This window comes from Uranotaenia lowii, chromosome 1 (assembly GCF_029784155.1).
Source record: "Uranotaenia lowii strain MFRU-FL chromosome 1, ASM2978415v1, whole genome shotgun sequence".
In the NCBI taxonomy this organism is placed as follows: Eukaryota; Metazoa; Arthropoda; class Insecta; order Diptera; family Culicidae; genus Uranotaenia; species Uranotaenia lowii.
The window spans coordinates 129276620-129295371 of NC_073691.1; the positions used below are offsets into that span (position 1 = coordinate 129276620).

The 18752-nt window shown below is 36.6% G+C and overlaps 2 long non-coding RNA genes across 2 annotated transcripts; one reads left to right on the forward strand and one right to left on the reverse strand.

The window, feature by feature from the left end:
- Window positions 1-8196: 8196 nt before the first annotated feature.
- On the reverse strand, window positions 8197-9447 carry LOC129738446 (uncharacterized). Its single transcript, XR_008735517.1, has 4 exons — window positions 9326-9447; window positions 9122-9266; window positions 8829-9043; window positions 8197-8514 (listed from the first exon to the last, which is right to left on the reverse strand). It is a non-coding gene; the product is annotated as an uncharacterized LOC129738446 (long non-coding RNA).
- A 6504-nt stretch (window positions 9448-15951) lies between these two features.
- Window positions 15952-17872, forward strand: LOC129740593 (uncharacterized). Its single transcript, XR_008736297.1, has 3 exons — window positions 15952-16090; window positions 16148-16288; window positions 17632-17872. It is a non-coding gene; the product is annotated as an uncharacterized LOC129740593 (long non-coding RNA).
- The last annotated feature ends 880 nt before the right edge of the window (window positions 17873-18752 follow it).

Here is an 18752-nt window from a genome sequence, read left to right on the forward strand (position 1 = left end):
AAAAAAGTATCACATATGATGGAATGTTCAGTGCGAGTTGAATATTACACGTCTGTAAATTTCGACTGACATGTGAAATATGAGGCATGTAAAATATTTAAGACGTGTAATCTTCAACTCGCACTGAAAGTTCCGTCATATGTGATGCTTCTTTTTATTTACGTCATATGTGATGTAAAATTACATCTAATAATCGCGTTCCGTGTCGAGTAATATTTTGGTCATTAGAATTCAGTGCTGTTAAGGATTCAACTTTTTTTATTTTGTAAATTTACATTAATAAATCGCGTTCCACGTCATGTAATTATAAAGGTTTTCATTTTCAGTGTTGTTAAGGATTCAGATTTTTTTTCTGTGTAGAAACAGTGCTGTAAAAAAATACAACGCCCAAAGATCTTGAAAACATTTTTACATGATATAATTTTCAACATGTGCTACAAGCGTCAAAATATCTACCACTTTTTCCCAACACGAGTAAACTTGCTCTAATGAATATGATTTCCACAGTTTTTTATAAATAATTCGGTATCGATTTTTGAATACGGCGAATGCGCATAAACAAATCTGGATAATCACATAAAAGCGTTAAACTCTTTATTTTACATCCGAAAATATGCTCTTCTTTTAATTTTTCTGATTTTAGTGAAGTTAAATTTATTTTTTTAAATAAGGCGAATAGCTTTTTTTTATGAGTGTGTAATCCCGGAGTTCATTCGCCCGTTTCATCCCGGGGGCGAACAGTAAATTTCGTTTGTTTCTCTGTATATACATATGTTTATCCGTATATACATATGCTCTAAACTCCACCTGGGGCGTCAGACTAATTCCCAAACCGGTACCTGCCCTAAGGCAATACTTCGGTAAGGGGGTGTCTAATTCACGCATAGCGCTACTTTCGCAACACTCGCCAAGAAGTTCATATTTTAATTAAATATCATGCTGACCGCCCAACATCATCTTCACGTCCCATCGGCTACGCTGATTGTTTTGCGTAATTCATTTCATAGCTTCGGACTCTTTAAGCTTAGTAAAGTTAACCTACGTTATCCTGCGTCAATTGCAATTTGCGTCAGTCTCCAACTCCTTTGCAAAGCAGCCATTATCCGGGCGAGCCCATCACTGACTGCCTGCCATGTGTTAATGTCATCACACATCTTCTGCAACATGTTGTCCGCTGTCGTTTCTGGTCCGCAGGTGGCGAATATGTTGGCACGTTCCGCTTCAAATCTTGGACAATAGAATACCACGTGTTCGGGTGTCTCGTCCACGTCACCGCATGTTAGGCAGACCGGCGAGGCCGCATGTCCGAACCTGTGGTGATACTTCATGAAGCATCCATGACCAGTCAGGAATTGCGTCATGTAGAAATCCACTTCGCCATGCTTTCTCTCCATCCACTCTTTGTGTGTGTGTGTGTGTGTGTGTGTGTGTGTGTGTGTGTGTGTGTGTGTGTGTGTGTGTGTGTGTGTGTGTGTGTGTGTGTGTGTTTTTTTTTTTGGTTACCCAGGTGGTAAATTCGAAGAAGGAATTTTACGAATTGTTCCCAATGCACGTCGAGTGCCGTGTCTACATGGGAACAATGGGTCAACTCGTTATATACTCATCCGTATATACATATGCCCTAAACTCCACCTGGGGCGTCAGACTAATTCCCAAACCGGTACCTGCCCTAAGGCAATACTTCGGTAAGGGGGTGTCTAATTCACGCATAGCGCTACTTTCGCAACACTCGCCAAGAAGTTCATATTTTAGTTAAATATCATCCTGACCGCCCAACATCATCTTCACGTCCCATCGGCTACGCTGATTGTTTTGCGTAGTTCATTTCATAGCTTCGGACTCTTTAAGCTTAGTAAAGTTAACCTAAGTTATCCTGCGTCAATTGCAATTTGCGTCAGTCTCCGCGTATCATAATTTTGATCGCACAACGCGAAAATCCGAGCTACTCGCACGCAAAGCTGGCAAAATCGCTAAAAGTTGCCAAATCAATCGTTATAAATGTAATTGAAGTGTTTGGGGTACATTTGTCGACAGCCAGGAAGTCTGGATCGGGAGGAAATCGAAAACCGGAAGCCGCTGAGACGACAAAGAGAGTTGCCGGTAGTTTCAAGCGAAACCCTAACCCCTCTCTCTGAGATGCCGCAAATAAGCTGGGTGTATCGTCTACAACCGTGCATCGAGCCAAAAAACGAGTCGGACTATCGACTTCCAAAAAGGTAGTGACTCCAAATCGCGATGATAAACAAAATACGATGGCTAAATCGCGATCCCGGAGGCTGTACACGACGATGCTGACGAAGTTTTACTGCGTGGTAATGGACGACGAAACCTACGTCAAAGCCGACTACAAGCAGCTTCCGGGACAGGAGTTTTATACGGCAAAAGGAAGGGGAAAGGTAGCAGAAATGTCAAGCACATGAAACTGTCAAAGTTCGCGAAGAAATATCTGGTTTGGCAAGCCATCTGTACCTGTGGCTTGAAAAGCAGCATTTTCAAAGCTTCCGGGACTGTCAACCAAGAAATTTATGTGAAAGAGTGTTTGAATAAACGTCTGCTGCCTTTCCTGAAGAAACACGGTTGTTCCGTACTGTTTTGGCCGGATTTGGCATCTTGCCATTACGGTAAAAAGGCCATGGAGTGGTACGCCGCCAACAACGTGCAGGTGGTTCTCAAGGACAAAAACCCTCCCAACACGCCAGAGCTCCGCCCAATTGAGAAATACTGTCAAGCGGAACCTAAAGAAGACCGAAAAAACTGGTAAGGACGAGCAGCAGTTCAAGGCAAACTGGCTTCCTGCAGCGAAGAAGGTGGACAAGGTGGCTGTACAAAATCTGATGGCAGGGGTGAGCCGTAAGGCCCGGCAATTCGGATTTGGAAAAGCGAAAACCTAACTGAATATTTTTCATGAATTTTATACTAATTAAACTTGAAAAAGAAATTTAATTTATTTTTTTAAATAAACGATTTCACCAATTTACACGCGTTTTCCCTTGACCAAATTTTGACCGTATCACCCTTTAATGTGATCATTTGGACCCGCTTTCAAGCCGAAATTTGCTTAAATATTGCCTCTTTAATGAGTGATCCAAAAGGCGAACAGTCATTCTGTAATTCAAAAGGGCGCTCCAATTTGGCGAATGAGCAAAATAAGAAAGTGAAAGGGCCTAAAATTATTTTTATTAATTTTTTTTTTAAGTAATTTGTATGGAAAAGCTATTTACATATATCGAATTAACCCTCAAAAGCTGTTCGACAGCTGTTTGACAGACCAAGTATGTTCTATGAAAATGATGATCAAATAATGACAAAAACTTAAAATTTTAGTTTTGAAAACCGGTTCATTGGGAAATTAAAAAACAGCGAAGCAAAGAAAAAAATGGATGTCGTTTTTTGAAAGTAAGATTTTTTTTCTTCCGGAAGATCTGAGATAGCGGTAAAAACTTTCATTGGACCCCAACATATCTATACATTGTCGAATATGTAGATGGATTCTTGACGATTTCAAACATTAATGAAACACTTAGGCCGATGACATAGTGAGAGCGATGCAATGCGAATTGGCGAACGCGGCCAATGCGAACTCGAGCGGCGGAACAAATTGACATCTGCTTCGCCGCGTTGAGTATGTCAGGTTTAAGCGATTCACATACATTTTCATCAAATATGGTTCGCCGCATTTAATCGCATTCGCCGGTTCGCATCGCATCGCACTCACTATGTCATCGGCCTTAAGTACAGGAAAGCTGACAGAGTTATGAGTATTTTAAAAATAAAATTGATTTTTCGGGCTTTTTTCTTTCTAAACCAGTTTCTGATAACCTGGTTATACATAGCGACTTTACTTTGAAATGTTGAGTAATAAGAATTGATTACCTACATAATGAATATACTTAATATGATCAAAATAGGTTAACATTTACAGCCAGGAGAACGCCTTGAAACTACAACTCAAATTTCCCCGAAACGGATATTTTGCGAACGACTTTGGAAGGTTAAGTCAATTTGGAAGCATTTTAGTGACTTATTTAGAAAAATGATTGTATGCAGCAAATATGAAATTGATTTAATTTTCTGAAACTTAGTATACGTTTTTCTCAAAACAAAGGTCTTGGCGTGTATGCCCTTTTAAAAAATCGATACCGAATTCTTCTGAAATGAATTAAATCAAACTACTTTAATAAGCACTATGTTTTTCCTCTCCACGAACAACATGGTCATACTAAATTTGTTTAAACTTTCCCACGAATTACTTATTTTTTTACTGTGTATTGTGGACCTTCTTGTGGGGAGGGGCTGCCAACTTGGTGGAAATTATTCCCAGCCTCAAAAACATCTCCTCACCGATTTTCACGTGGATCTGTTCAGTAGTTTCCGCGTCCATTGAGGACATACAGACATAACAAGACTTTTTTATAAGGGTGAAAATAAAGTTCCCGTTTTTTTTTGGATCTTAAACCGATTCGTTTATTCATCCCCAGTACTTTTTGAAAACATTCACAACTTTCTTATATATTTAGTATCAAATAGTATCAATTCGAATCATCCAAACAACTAATACCTTCTATGGAATCTTGGCTACCACCGAAAAAAATACACGAATAGCTCGAATTATCTCCACTCTCTTTTTTCAGAAAATGGAACATTTATTCGACGATGGTCGCTACTAGACCTCTTAACAGGATTTTCATCGCCAACGCCTGAATTTTGACCACTGATCCACTTCACTACAACCAATTGGTCAAGGAGAGTTAGCGGAAGCATTCTACAGCAAAAGAAAATTTCCAAAAAAAATCGAATTTGTCTATCAAAAAGATCGAAGACCTCTGAGGGGTTTTTTAATTCATAAGATACTGGTTGGACGAATTTGATCATTGCTAAGATAGAAACAACCATTCTTCCGGAAGCTGTTATTCATACACAATTCTAATTTTCTTCCAAGCAAGACTTGAATTCGTCTTACAAATTGCAGTGCATCACCAACTGGTCTGCTATATCTTCCTTCCTGAGCCCGTCCGCTGCAATCAAAAACAAATGTTCGCTATTTTCCAGTACTGATAACCTGCTTAAACCATTTCCATTTCGAAGAAATTTCCCAACAAAATAATAACCCAGCGCACTGTCTTTAGAGGTAGTTTTGTACTATGGTTTGGAGCGTCACAGTTTTGCTTAAATTAAAGAAACTTTATCGCTTGTACAGTTTTAATGAATCTTTGATAATTTAAAGTAAAAGCTATGCTGATGATGTTTGCTGTAAAGATTACAAAACTGGATTCAAAATTCAGACTTAAATTTAAGTATGTCCGCATATGAGGCATTCCGAGCCTAAGAGGTATAAGCAAGGTTGCCGAAAAAGATTCTGTGTTTTTGAGAAAAAAATCTTAATTTCTGAAATGATTTTCCTTTAATTTCATTGAAAATTCACAATAAATTTCGTCTTTTTTACATTTAACTTGGGTAAAATCAATTAAAATTACCAATCTTATTATACTTTTAATTCAAAGTAAAAACTCAAAATTTTTAATTGCCAAAAAAAATCAAAATTTTAGGAATTCCATTCCATTTCCATTTTTAAAATTTTGTGTTCTGTGACACAGATTCTGTGATGAAAATTTGCACAAAATTCTGTGAAATTACAGATTTATTTGTGGTTTCGGCAACCTTGCAAGTTTGCCAATAAAAATTCTGTGTTTCTCACAAAAAAAAAATCTTGAATTCTGTGATTTGAACCTAAAATTCTGTGACGGTTTTCTGTGACGCTTTTTTATAAAATTCATAGAGGAATCATGTCAAACATCAACAAAATAAGAAATTTCTTACAGTTTTAATTGAAAAAAAATCAATTTACATAACCTTGATATCATTTTTTCATGAATTATAGTCAGAAATAAAAAGTATAAAAAGAATAACAAAAAAAATTTAATTTTGGAAATCTGTACAAAATTTAGAAAATCTGTGAACTCAGTGAAAATTTTAAAAAAATCTGTGATTTGTGACACAGATTCTGTGACTTAATTTTGCTCAAAATTCTGTGATAATACAGATTTTTCTGTGATTTCTGCAACCTTAGACAGGGCTTGTTGTGAGAATGCCGGGCGACTTTCCTGCAAAACAGGTGCTCAGTGCTCGCTGCCAATCCGGTAGGAACGAGACGAGCAGGGGCGCAACGAGCGAGGTTGTTAGACCAAGTGGAGCGTAACCTGGAGTATGTGGGATGCCCGAGAAGTTGGAGAACGGTTGCCATGGAGTGAAGTGAAGGAACATAGTTCATCAGGTTATGTCGTTAGATGGAATACCATGTAAATAAATAAAATAGAAATAATTGCTGTAATTTCCAATGTTTGTTTATTTATTTTTAGATGAATTCATTTTAAATTACAGTATATTTAATTTGCAGGTTTAATTTTATTAAAAGCAACCATATTCCATGAAACGCAATACCTAGTCATTATTTTTTTCTGAGTAGGAATGTAACTCATCCAATCCAAAGTCACGCGTCTCGACTGTGAGGCAATCTTCGCAACCTTTCTTATTCGCTGGAAAGAAAATTCACCCGGAAACTGGTACGTCACACTTGAAGGAAATCCTATTTATTTCACTCTGCTAGTTTTTTTTCTAGTATTTTCTTCACATTGTACATTCGATATGGCCATGATTGTTGTTGTTGTTGTTGTTGATGGTATTCAGGACTTGGACGATGGCGTCTAATGTTATTCCATCACTCTATTCTCAATTAGTGAATCTACCCACTGCCGGTCGGCTTTGAAGGCTGCCGACACATCTGAAGCTGACCGGAAAGTATGTCCTTGTTTTTGTTGCTCTCTGGCAACTTTTTAAGAAGAAAAGTGCTGATAATAAAACCAACCGGTTTCTCCAGTGATAAAATCTCTGCTGAAAAATCCCAATTAGAGCTTTGGTTGGAGCACTTTCGTGCCAGTGAACAATTTAATTTTCAAAGGAGTGGTTGAGATCATTTTAGTTTTAAATGTCAACTGACCCGCGATGACTGTTTACGGATTTCGCTCGTTCATAAAATCGGATCGAAACCATATTTAAGTACCTAATAAGGGATTGAGTATTCATTATGTAGCTAAGCTTTGCAGACATGAATGAAATGTGAATGGTAGTGTCATAAATAAAAAAAATAATAATAACAATGGTGGGATTATTATTTATTTACATAGTAAATAAATAATAATAATCCCTCCATTGTTATTATTATTTTTTTTTTATTTATGACACAACGAACAACAATGGTGGGATTACCTATCCTATATAGATTTTGGTTTCTGCTATTTTATACAACTTATTAATAACAATCGGCCGGTATGTATGTATTGAAAAAGATATTGATGTCTCAATATTCCGTTGTCAGACTTGACTTAATTTTCAATTGTACGTCTCGGTGGTCGAGTGGTTAGCGTGGTAAGACGGTAATCGCTGGTCCACTGATGACATGGGTTCGATTCCCATCTCGGTACTGGATGTTTAATGTTAATCTTAAGTTCCCAGCCAACAATTTGGTAGGTATATCGAAAGATATACGCACATCTATGTCGACAATTATCATCGTATAAAACGTCAGAAAATAGCATATACCTACCAAAAGTGGAGGCGATATACGTACATGTTTTGATTATTTTCTGATTTAAGACTTCGACTGCATCATTTAAGATCGTATGTACGATGTTTGATACACTTTGGCACTTTATGTTACATTGATGATTTGTTGTACGTTACTTCGAACGAGTCGATTTTTACAGAATTACGATTCGGGACGGTTTGACATTAAAAATCACCATTTATACGATGTGTGCAGAACTCTTATACGATTTGAATCAATCCGACGATCGATTGGCAATATAAGTCACCCTTTATGCGAGGTGTTTTGTAGTATTTTATGATGATCAGAGATTTGAATATTGATTGACAACTTGAGTCACAATCTATACGAAGTGCGTTGTACCTTACTACGATGTGAAGAATTTTAACATTCGATTTACTAATTAAGCGACATTTTAAGTGAGGTTTGAAGTAGTCTTGTACGATTTGTACCATTCAACGATTTTGTGAACCTCTTTATGTAGCATTTTATGTGTGGAACTGTGATTGAAATAGGATTCTAGGAAAAATAAAAATGCCTGACGATTGAAATATATTTTTATTCCAACAAATTTTTTTAAATATTGATACCCAATAATGCAGAATAATTACAATGATAAATTTTGACACTCACACAATTTTTAATTCCTTAACACAAAACAACGGATCCGGACCATCGTTTGCTCGCTCTTTTCCCGACGATCTTCATTGTTACCCTCTGCGAATGTTTTTCAGCTGTTCAGCGAAAATGCTCGGGCCACTGGACAACCGGAAGCAATCGATCGCACTTGGGTATTGGGACTTTTTTCGGGAGGGCTTGGCCCTTGAATTTGAATTGTGCCTCAAAGACGTTCACGGATACTTCCGAATAACAAACTGAAGAAAACGTCGAATGATAACTTAACGTTTACCTGACTGAAAATAAAAATAAAATTCATTATTGGTTGTAATTTTTTTTATTTATAACAAACCAAAGGATATTGAAAGTACATTGAAGTTTTCAATGTAATTAATATCTTAAAATATATCAAAATTTTCCTTGGAAAGTTGGAAAATACTTGAAATATTCTACAACATATCATAGCATAAGAAGATTACAAATTAATCCCTGGTTTCAAAATTAAATTAGGGCCGCAGTTTGGCTTGGATTTTAATTTGAAATTAGTTAACTTTCCAACTTTAAGAAATTGAAATTATTGCTTTTAAATTCTGATGGTTCCATAACTCACATTTTTCGCTTTTCTTCCGGTCCATTTCCTTCTCCTAGACGCAGCCAGGTTTTTGCTTCCCTTGGTTCTCGAGCCGATCGAGTCGAGCGTTTTCTGGAACGAAACTGTCATCATCACCAAAGGCTCCATCCGCTCCCACCAGGGATTCTTCGGCATTGTTCGATGATTTTCTAGTTGGTTCTGTAGTTTTGTTCCATCTGTTCCGTCATCACTCACTATAAATAAAAATTCATAGAAAAAATGTTGAAAATTTGTGAGAGTACTTTCCGATGGTAGTACCTAGTCTGACTTACCTTTATTTATTTGATTTATTCATTTTGGTGAACACAATAATCCCAGAATCAGGCAATTATAAGAACGGAAACCGTTTACATTGGCGCAAATTTCGCATCGAATTCTGGTTTCTTCTCCATCAGCTTGGATCAAGTGGCGCGATCCCTTCAGGACAGATTTAATTTCAGTATTTAATTAAATTATAAAATTAGATTACTACCCACCTGATTTGGTTTACTTCATGCAAATCGGAAACGTTATATGCTGTTTACAAACAAATGTTCTTCCGGGCGAGCCGGGGAATCTTCGGGAGTATCCGACGTTGACATCTTGATCAGAGCTTGCTTTGCTGGATTCCTTTCCAGCTTTACTCCATAGAATCTTTCGGATGGGAAAATAATTCGTTTATCGTCGATCCACACCCGCCCGAAAACGTAACATAGGGGGGGGTGGTTAGCTCAGTCAGCTAGCCGGTCTGATTTTCAATCAGATGATGAGAGGTTCGATTCCTCACCCCCCTAACAAAAAGTTAGCCTTAAGTTAAGTTAACTTAAGGCTAAACAGAATGGTCTTCGGACAAAAACCACAAGAATAAGAATGTCTCCGGACGAAAACAAGAAATTGTAAACTCTTATGAGTATAAAACAGAATTAGATGAAGGCTTCGGCCAAGAAAACAGACAATTGTAAACTCCCTCGGAGTATAAACACAAGAACACAATAATAACCACGAAGAAAACATCATATACTCACGATAATGATGATATCAAAAATGACAAAAAATTGTAAACTCCACGGAGTAATCAGAAGAGGATAGGGCACATAGCCAAATGGACTACAAATAATAGCTACCGATAAAGTAGACTCGAATTCTAAAAATAGATTGATCAACAAACAATATCAGAATACAATACCATTGTAAATATAGAACACATACAGAGCCAAGTTGGACCATAGTGGTCTTAGGCATAAGTCGTGTAATATATGCGCAAACAAATAAAAAAAAAAAAAGAAAACGTAACATAAACAAACTTCAGTCATTTTACGCGATGATGATTGCACGATCAGACGCTACTACTTATTATGTACACTAAACGACATTGAATTATCCTTTTATGAGATGATTATTGGACATGCACAAAAGTGAGAATGGACGATGCTTATGTGTGATTATTTAAGATATTATCTGTAATTAATAACGATTTCGATACGAACGTAATTTACGTACAAATAAAACGCGACTTAAGAAATCTTATGTGATTGTTATAAGATTTCATCTGACATCGGTCGAACTAAATACGACTTCATCCACCACATCGTAACTAAGTCGTATTTCGTTTGGTTTTAACACCTTCAACGATGAATATAAGATATGGACGAGCGTTATGTGTTAACATTTACGATTCCGATTCGAGTTGCAACTATGTACGACTTTGACGATGATTTCTTTTACGATTTCATGTTGGCTGGGTTGTCCATGTCATTTATTCAGACTGTAAAGCCTGCATCGGCGATTTTTTTTAAATTAAACGTTTTCCCATGCTAATTTGAAGCTCTCTTTTGTGGATGTGTATCTCCTCGGTGCGAGATGACAAACTATGTATGTTGACGAAATTAAGGAAAACTTAAAATTTCTGTTATTACAGATATCAAATCAATCACTGAAAATGACAAAAGGTCTCTATAATATAAGGTAGTTAGGAACCTATCAAGTCCCCTAATCGCATTGACCAAAGCGGCGAAGCATAAACATCAAAATTGTCATGTGTCATTATATGTACCGGGAAAAGTAGCTTTTCGAAAGAGCTGCTGGTGGCGTTAAATGGGCGGAGATCCCACGGAGGAACCCACACTCTAATATTCATGTAGCCTCTGTAGATACCAAAATTTAACTCATTCCTGACCCGTAATATCAATTCAACATGCAAAAGTTGTCTTATAAACGAAAAAAATGCATGTTTAAAAAAGCATAGCAAAGTTAACCATAGCTTCAGGTCCAGAACCAGTACTTTAACTAAATTAACTATCAATTTACTAAATAATAAAATAATTTGTTCAATGTTTCTTAGATCATTTATTTTTTTAATTATTAATTCAATTTTTATTTCAGTAGCTAGCTATTGATATAGCAGATCATCTGCGGCGGTGTTTAAGCTAACCGCAAACTGAAACGCGAAGCAGTAAGGATTGGGTCAATGATTAATACGTCCAAGACGAAGTATTTGCTAGCATGCGCATCCGAAAGCAAACGAGTCAGCTTGTCCAGTGATCGGCGGTGACGAGCTGGAGAGAGTCGAAGACTTTTTCTCTCTCGGCTCACTGGCGACCAGTGTTCCGAAAATCACTCATTTTCAATGAATGTTCCTGATTGCACTTTGCAACTGAACGTACAGCGATCGGGTTTTGTTATTGATTTCTATTGGACCTATCCGATCATCGTTTGTTCTATTCATCGCTAAAATACAGATCACCTCGCACGATGCTTGCTGTCAAAACAGTGCAGCACCATCATCAAATTGGAATCTCACCAATGAGTGATGCATACGGCGAATCATGCTGGTCTAGGATAAGGAGTGAATGGTACAGGCAGTGAGTGAGTGATACATGCAACCGATCATTTGCAAATGCTGCTTAATTTTAAACGTAGCCAATTGATAAATTTATTTGAAAACAAAATCAAATTATAGTTGTGTTTGTGAGGGAAAGATGTTCACTTCCCCCTTTTTTTCAATTTCAAATAAGCCAGGCAGATACTGAGTGAGTCACATTCAGAATGGATCAGTTCGTATCTCACTCATCTCCGATATGTGATGTTCGCAAAACCGATGATTCTGAATGATGCGACTCGGTTGGCATTACTGAGTGGAGCGCTGATCGAGATTGTAGGAGATTGTATGATGCTGCTTGTACAAAACTCAGGCCATTTACTCAGCTCAGCCGGGGTGGAGAGGATTTTTGTTGTTGCTGTTGCTGTTTCCGCCAGCAATCGTTTGTGTTTGCGTGAAATATGTTTGTATCGTGTGTGGGCGAGTGTAGAATCAAACAACCACTGATCTTACTGACAGGACACTTAGAACAAAAGTTCTAACATTTTCTGGCAAACTTTTTTCGTCAAATTTAGCAGGTTCGCAATACCGACGGTAGGTGGCGAACCTACCATTTTCCGATACAAATGCCCTGTAGGAAAAATGTACCTGTTTAGCCCGATTTTATCGTCTGAATTGCCTGTTTTTTTTTTCGAAAGTAAGGTGGCACTTTCTAACTGGGATAGCATTTCTTCAAATCGGTCGATGCGCACTCTGGAATCGATATTACGTACTGTTGGAAAAATTATCCAACAAACAAAATCGAGAGTCCAGTCAGTATGGTCAGTGAAACAACCGTCGTGGAATCATCGAATTTGCTCAAGCCACTTGTGTAGTCTATGGCCCGCTTTATCGACAGCTTTTACAAAAAACTTTTTCGTTACTTACTACAAACAACTTGCTGGTGCTGGGCAAAGAATCACACAGGCAGTTTGAAAGCTGTCGATAACACAAAGCCAAATATATTAAAACAAATATACCCCACTGTCAGCCTTCTCCATACATCTCATCAAGGACACGCATGTCAGCACCACCTACTGACGAAAGTTCCTACTAAAGTCACCGATAGTACAACCACTGACCGTACTGACTGGACACTCGATTTCGTTTTCTGGATAATTTTTGCAATAGTACGCAATATCGATTCCAGAGTGCGCATCGATCGATTTGAAGAAATGCTATCCCAGTTAGGAAATGCCACCCAACTTTTGAAAAAAAGAGGTAATTTCTACGATAAAATCGGATTAAACAGGTACATTTTTCCTATAGGGTATTTTTTGTTACATTTTTCAGGTTCGCCACCTGCCGTCGGTATTGCGAACCTACAAAATCTGACAAAAAAAATTAGACAGAAAATCGTTGAATATTTGTTGTAAGTGTCATGTCAGTGTGATCAGTGGTACAAGAATCACTATCACCAAGTGGCAACAGCGCCACCTACAAGTCAGAAATTCGCCAGAAGTAGTTCAGATCGTCGATGTTTATCATGTTAGTTAGGACTTTCTCCACATGATGGCGTGCTTGATATGTCGTCTTGTTTTTTGAAGAGTGAGGTATATTGGTTTTATTAATATATTTGCTGTCTGCCTTCTCCATACATCTCATCAAGGACACGCAAGTCAGCACCACCTACTGATGAAAGTTCCTACTAAAGTCACTAATAGTACCAACATCACCACCACCAAGCGGCAACAGCACCACCTACATGTCAAAAATCCACCAGAAGCAGTTCAGATCATCGATGTTTACACATGATAGTTAGAACTTTCTTCACATGATGGCGTGCTTGATGTGTCGCCTTGTGTTTTAAAGAGTGAGGTATATTGGTTTTATTACTATATTTGATAATGCCCTAGCTCACATTCTTTCAACATCTGTTCGTTTCTTCTACCCAAAGCGCTCTAGCTTTGACCTGTTCAACTATCAGTTTCATATCCTTTCTCATTAGAAATTCTACTTAGTTTCTATAAAATTCGCCGAAATGTCGATTCAGATTAAAATTGAAATGATTGGAAAAAAGCTTTCTCTTACTACTGAGAGCCAAATGAAAACAGCTAATGGATTCTGTTTGTCCAAATCAATACTGAAGCAAAACTTACTGTTTTCTCTACACAATTTGGTCAGCTGCTCGCTCATCACCCAACTTCTGGCTGTTCTGGTGTCCACAGTTTCTTCTGCCACCATTGCTCGCTGATAAGATTTTGATAAACAAGAAGCAATCACTCCACCCCCGGAAGCTATAGACTGACATACGGCAGCAACTTAAGCTTTTGTGGGTAATGGGATGTGGAGTTCCATTCTATGCCACTTAATGATGTTTACTGTCGGTGCTATTTAGTTTTCCGGGGAAATACCGAAAAAGAAAGTAATTCATCGTCGAACGTTAATCTGGGAAAATAATGGTGAATGGAAGGATCATGTGGTGATTGACTGGGAAATGAGCAAAACATTTTCCGGAGACTGATGTAAAGATGATTTGAGTATATGTAGATATACTAGAATTACAGCATCGCAGTTCATTAGGCATCACTTTTTTTAGTTTGATTAAAAGCTTCAATTTAAAATAATAAGATTATTCACCTTAAAAAAAAACTTCATCTTTATGCTTATTCTTTTTCTGTGGGGAACCTCAAACCGCAGACCTAACCCAAGGTGAAATATTGATTGCTCTTTCATTACTCAGTTACAGGGACAACATTTGAAGTGTTTATTTAATTTAGGTTTAAATTGAAAGTAACGTTTTTCTTTTTAAATATCTGCGGTTGGTATCTACCAACGAAAAGCATTTCCTACTTTCGGCCTTTGGATAATGGTAGTTATTTGCTTAGGACCAAACCTTTCCGTTCCGGAAGCCAAATAGACCTGCAGTTGCTGGTAATTCGTTTTTTGTCCCGTCTGGTGCAGACGACAGGTTATGAAGTCAAATCGAAGTAATAAGAAAGCAGAACACACCTTAAACGCGCACACATAACCTTCGTAAACAGACGCCCGTAATTAAAAGTTTTCTTCATGCTTTTCCAAACTTTGAGAAACGTGTTTATAATATAATTGGCCCATCTGAAATCGGGAAACTAATTTCTTATGCTCAAAGCTCAAGACAGTAAAAATGAATTCAAATTACCACTTCAATATTTTCTGAATTTTGTTCATGTCATATAAAATTTTATTATTTCCAGCATGTGTTATTTTAAAACTGTCTATCACAGAAAAAAATAATGACTATTACGTGTCATTGAATACGGATGCCTTTAAAATAAACCAGCCTGTAATTTATGAAACGTGTAAATTTAAATGAAAAATCATTGAATAGTACAGTAAATGCCTTGTAACAAAAAGGAGCATGACATTTACCGTAATTTTACAGGTCATAGTCATTTATTTTTAAGTGAGCATTTGATTACAGGCTGATATCAAATTACAGAACTGCAAAATTCTCGGTTGTCTATCGGAACAAAACGAATTCTCGTAACAGCAACAGTTCGTTTGTTATTTCTGTGAAAAAAATTCAAGACAGGAAAAGAAGACGGTAGTAAACCGTCACATAAAAAGTAGACTACCAAATGCGCCTAGAAAAGTGCCAAATTCAACGACAACCGTGCCGCTCTGTTCTGCCCAACGTTCAGAAAATCGCCAAGTCTTAAGCGTTCCCTACACCAGATTGTTGGTAAGTATTTAGTTTAGTTGATTGATTTCCTTTCGTTAATTTCAAATCTTTTAACTTAGCTTCGACATTCATACATTTTTTGTGAGAAAGATTATGCTCCTGAACAATTGTCTACTGTGCTTCGATTCAATCTAGAAGATGATTGCAATTCATTTCCCGCAGCTGTTCGACAGGAGGAGCCAAATTGAACAACTCGGAAGGCCTTCATTTTTTGATAAGTGGAGGAACATGTTGCACATGTTGCAACCTCGTCACAACAATAAACTCGGTTGTTGGGTCCAGCAGGTCAGTAAAGGTAAATAAAAAAGTCAGCAGAGGCAAAATCAGGATAGGTATGCAATGTATGCATCCCCGAAAACAATTAACTCTTCGAGTATTTTAAATTTATAATCAAAACGTCGAACCGAAGGTTGATAAGACGTGATTAAAATTGAGTAAATCGAATGTACTGTAACCCCTTATCTGGGTGCAAATGTATAAGCGTGTAGCAGTCAGATAATCAGTGATTGATTTTCGAAAGGGTGTAAATCAGTCCTACTTATTTTTTGAAAAAATATTATAATTTTATTATTTTTATCGTTTTCCTCAATAAGAGTCTCAATAAAACAGAACAACGATCAATAGTTTTTTAGTCTCATTCCCATTTGAAATATTATGCTTGAATGAAAACAAACAAAGGCTTTCCTGCTTACTGGTTTCAATCATTTAAGAAAGTTCTCGACATCAATCGTTAAAAATAAGGTAAATTTCTGTTTCAAACGTTCTATTTGCTTGTTTAATTAGAGTGATTAATTTTAGCTGTCGAAACAGCCATAAACTTGTTATGGAATTGATTATCATTAAGCTGGAGTGGTCGAAAAGCCGTGCGGGGCCCTCAGAAAGAATGCAGATTCGTAAACGAGTTAGCGCTGCAAATGAACCTGCAATCCCAGATTCAAGGTTTGTGATTCGTCTGAGTTCAAAAGTCAACAATAATTCGACCAAAGGATTACCAGTTATATTCTTTATGGAAGCAAAACACAAGATTATTTACAAAACTCGCAACTGTATAGTTCCTGGTGGTATTACGTTTTGATCGAAGAAGTTTCAAAATCGTAACGTCGTTTGCTGATGTTATTTCAGAAAAATACAATCCATTACGGCGGAAGTGTTAAAGCCCGAGATGGTTTTAAAAATGTAGTTTTTAACAAAATTATGATTGTGAGTTTTCTTTCTTATTCCTTCATCAGTTTCAGGTCGAAATAACATTTGTATGTGATGAAGTTGTATTGCGACCCCCTCAACCTTTATCTTCATCCAGGGCAACGAACCCTAAATACGGAAGTTCATCCAAAAATTTAGGTATTATTTCGAAGAAAACAACCTTGCTAATAGTTTTATTGATTATTACCAAATTTCAACATGTATCCGAAGAAAAATGGTTAACATTCCAAAAGGCAGTTTAAAGATTTCCATGTTAGAAAGGAAGAACAAAACCAAATTTCATAAAATTTACTTCAATGCCATAGGTAATATGTGTAGTTAAAAAGTGATACCCAATTTCATAACATAATGCTGTGTTATTCAATAAAATTAAAGCATTATCTCATATCCAAGATTTGGATTATTTAGCTGTTATTCGAGAAATTCTACATTGAATGCTGGTTTATGCTCCCTTCAGGATTTTTATTTATTTCCTCTATTGCCTTCATCCCCATATATGACTTGAGAATTTTATACATTTCATGGCTACATTTGATTTTGATAATATTTCGTTTTTCAAATCATGAAAACCTTAATTGAACAAATCCAATCATTAGGCCATGATCAACAATTTCTTGATTTTTGCTGCAACAATATCTGCTACACTCTTATACTGCTGCTGTGATATAAAATTGTTCCACAAATTTCTTTATTCCATGATTCAAGCAGTACATAATTATTTTTTAATAACGTTCTGAAGTTTTTTTTGATTATAATTATACAACAATAAACAAGGACATCAATTATTTCCTTTCATATTTTGGACCTGGGTCCAATATACGGCATTAGTTCTAGGATTAAGCCTAGCACAGTGGGTCCAAACATGGATTTTAATATCCTTCCGAATTATGTTCATATCTTTTAAACTACGTCTTCAAATTACATTAGAAGCAGTTTCGTTGATGAAAGAGAAATAGAAAAGCTATTATATTGATGATAATCATGTTGTTTATCAAAACCCATCGCTTAGGTCCAAAGTAGGGCAACTAATCCTTCTCTCTACGATATAAAATAAACTTTATTCTTTTTTAACTTTTCAGGCACCAGTCACCGACGAGCTGTTTTACTTTACGAGACTTGCCTAGCTGAAATGCGGAAACGTTTTCCCCAAAATAATCGTTAAGGTGGACTCTTCTGTGACTGATGTTTGCTGGTGGACTCGATACGATTACTGCACCCATCTTTGAATCCTAACGGGACAAAACTTGATCCTAAAGAACGCCAAAGAATATGCATCACATCTACAAATGAACTTTTTCATTTTTTACAAAGAAAAAAAAATAAAACCAAATTAATTTTGAAATAAGTCTATTTTAGTAAATATATGCTGTTAATTGAAACAAAAATTGATTCATTGAACAGTGACTTCTGATTCCATTAAAGCAAATAAAATCAATGCAATTACATGTCTACAGCAGCTTACAGCGTTTTAAAATTACAGGCCTGGGGTTTTTACTGGTCAGTGAATTTTAAAGGCACACTGAAAAATAAATGTCATCGACCTGTAAAATTCCGGTAAATGTCCTGCTCCTTTTTGTTACAGGATATTTACTGTAATTCTACAGCAATTATTTTTTGCTGTGTAGCTGCAGATTTTCGTTGATTTCATTTTTACTGTCTTGAGCATACGAACTTTGCTGCTTCCCGATTTCCGATGGGCTAATTATATTATTAACACGTTTCTCAAAGTTTGGAAAAGCAACAAACAACTCGAAGGTTAACTTACCGAAAAACGAAGATTCACATCGAAGAGTATCTTTTCTCAAAAAGGGAATTGTTTATATTCCCTTTAATTCAACCACGGTATAAGAAAAGTTCAGATACCGGCATTTTGATAGCAACTTACTAACTCCTTGATTAAATCACCGATCAGTGAGTGGGTATTACAAATTTTGTTTCTTGAAAATCATGATTATAAAAACTATTTTAGTCTTAAGAAAGTTTTTCATGGAACAGGTTTGCAAATTTCATCAAACTGAGCATGCCTTATGCATAAAATAAAAGTTTAGTTGATTTCGTTTGGTTCCGGCATCAATTTTTATCTTGAACGATTAAAACTCTTTTCGAAACACTGCTAAGTTTTTTGTCGATTTGTGTATAAGACCCATTCCAGCGTTGCATCACGTCATTTGGAAAAAACTTTCTTGATGTTTTTGTAATA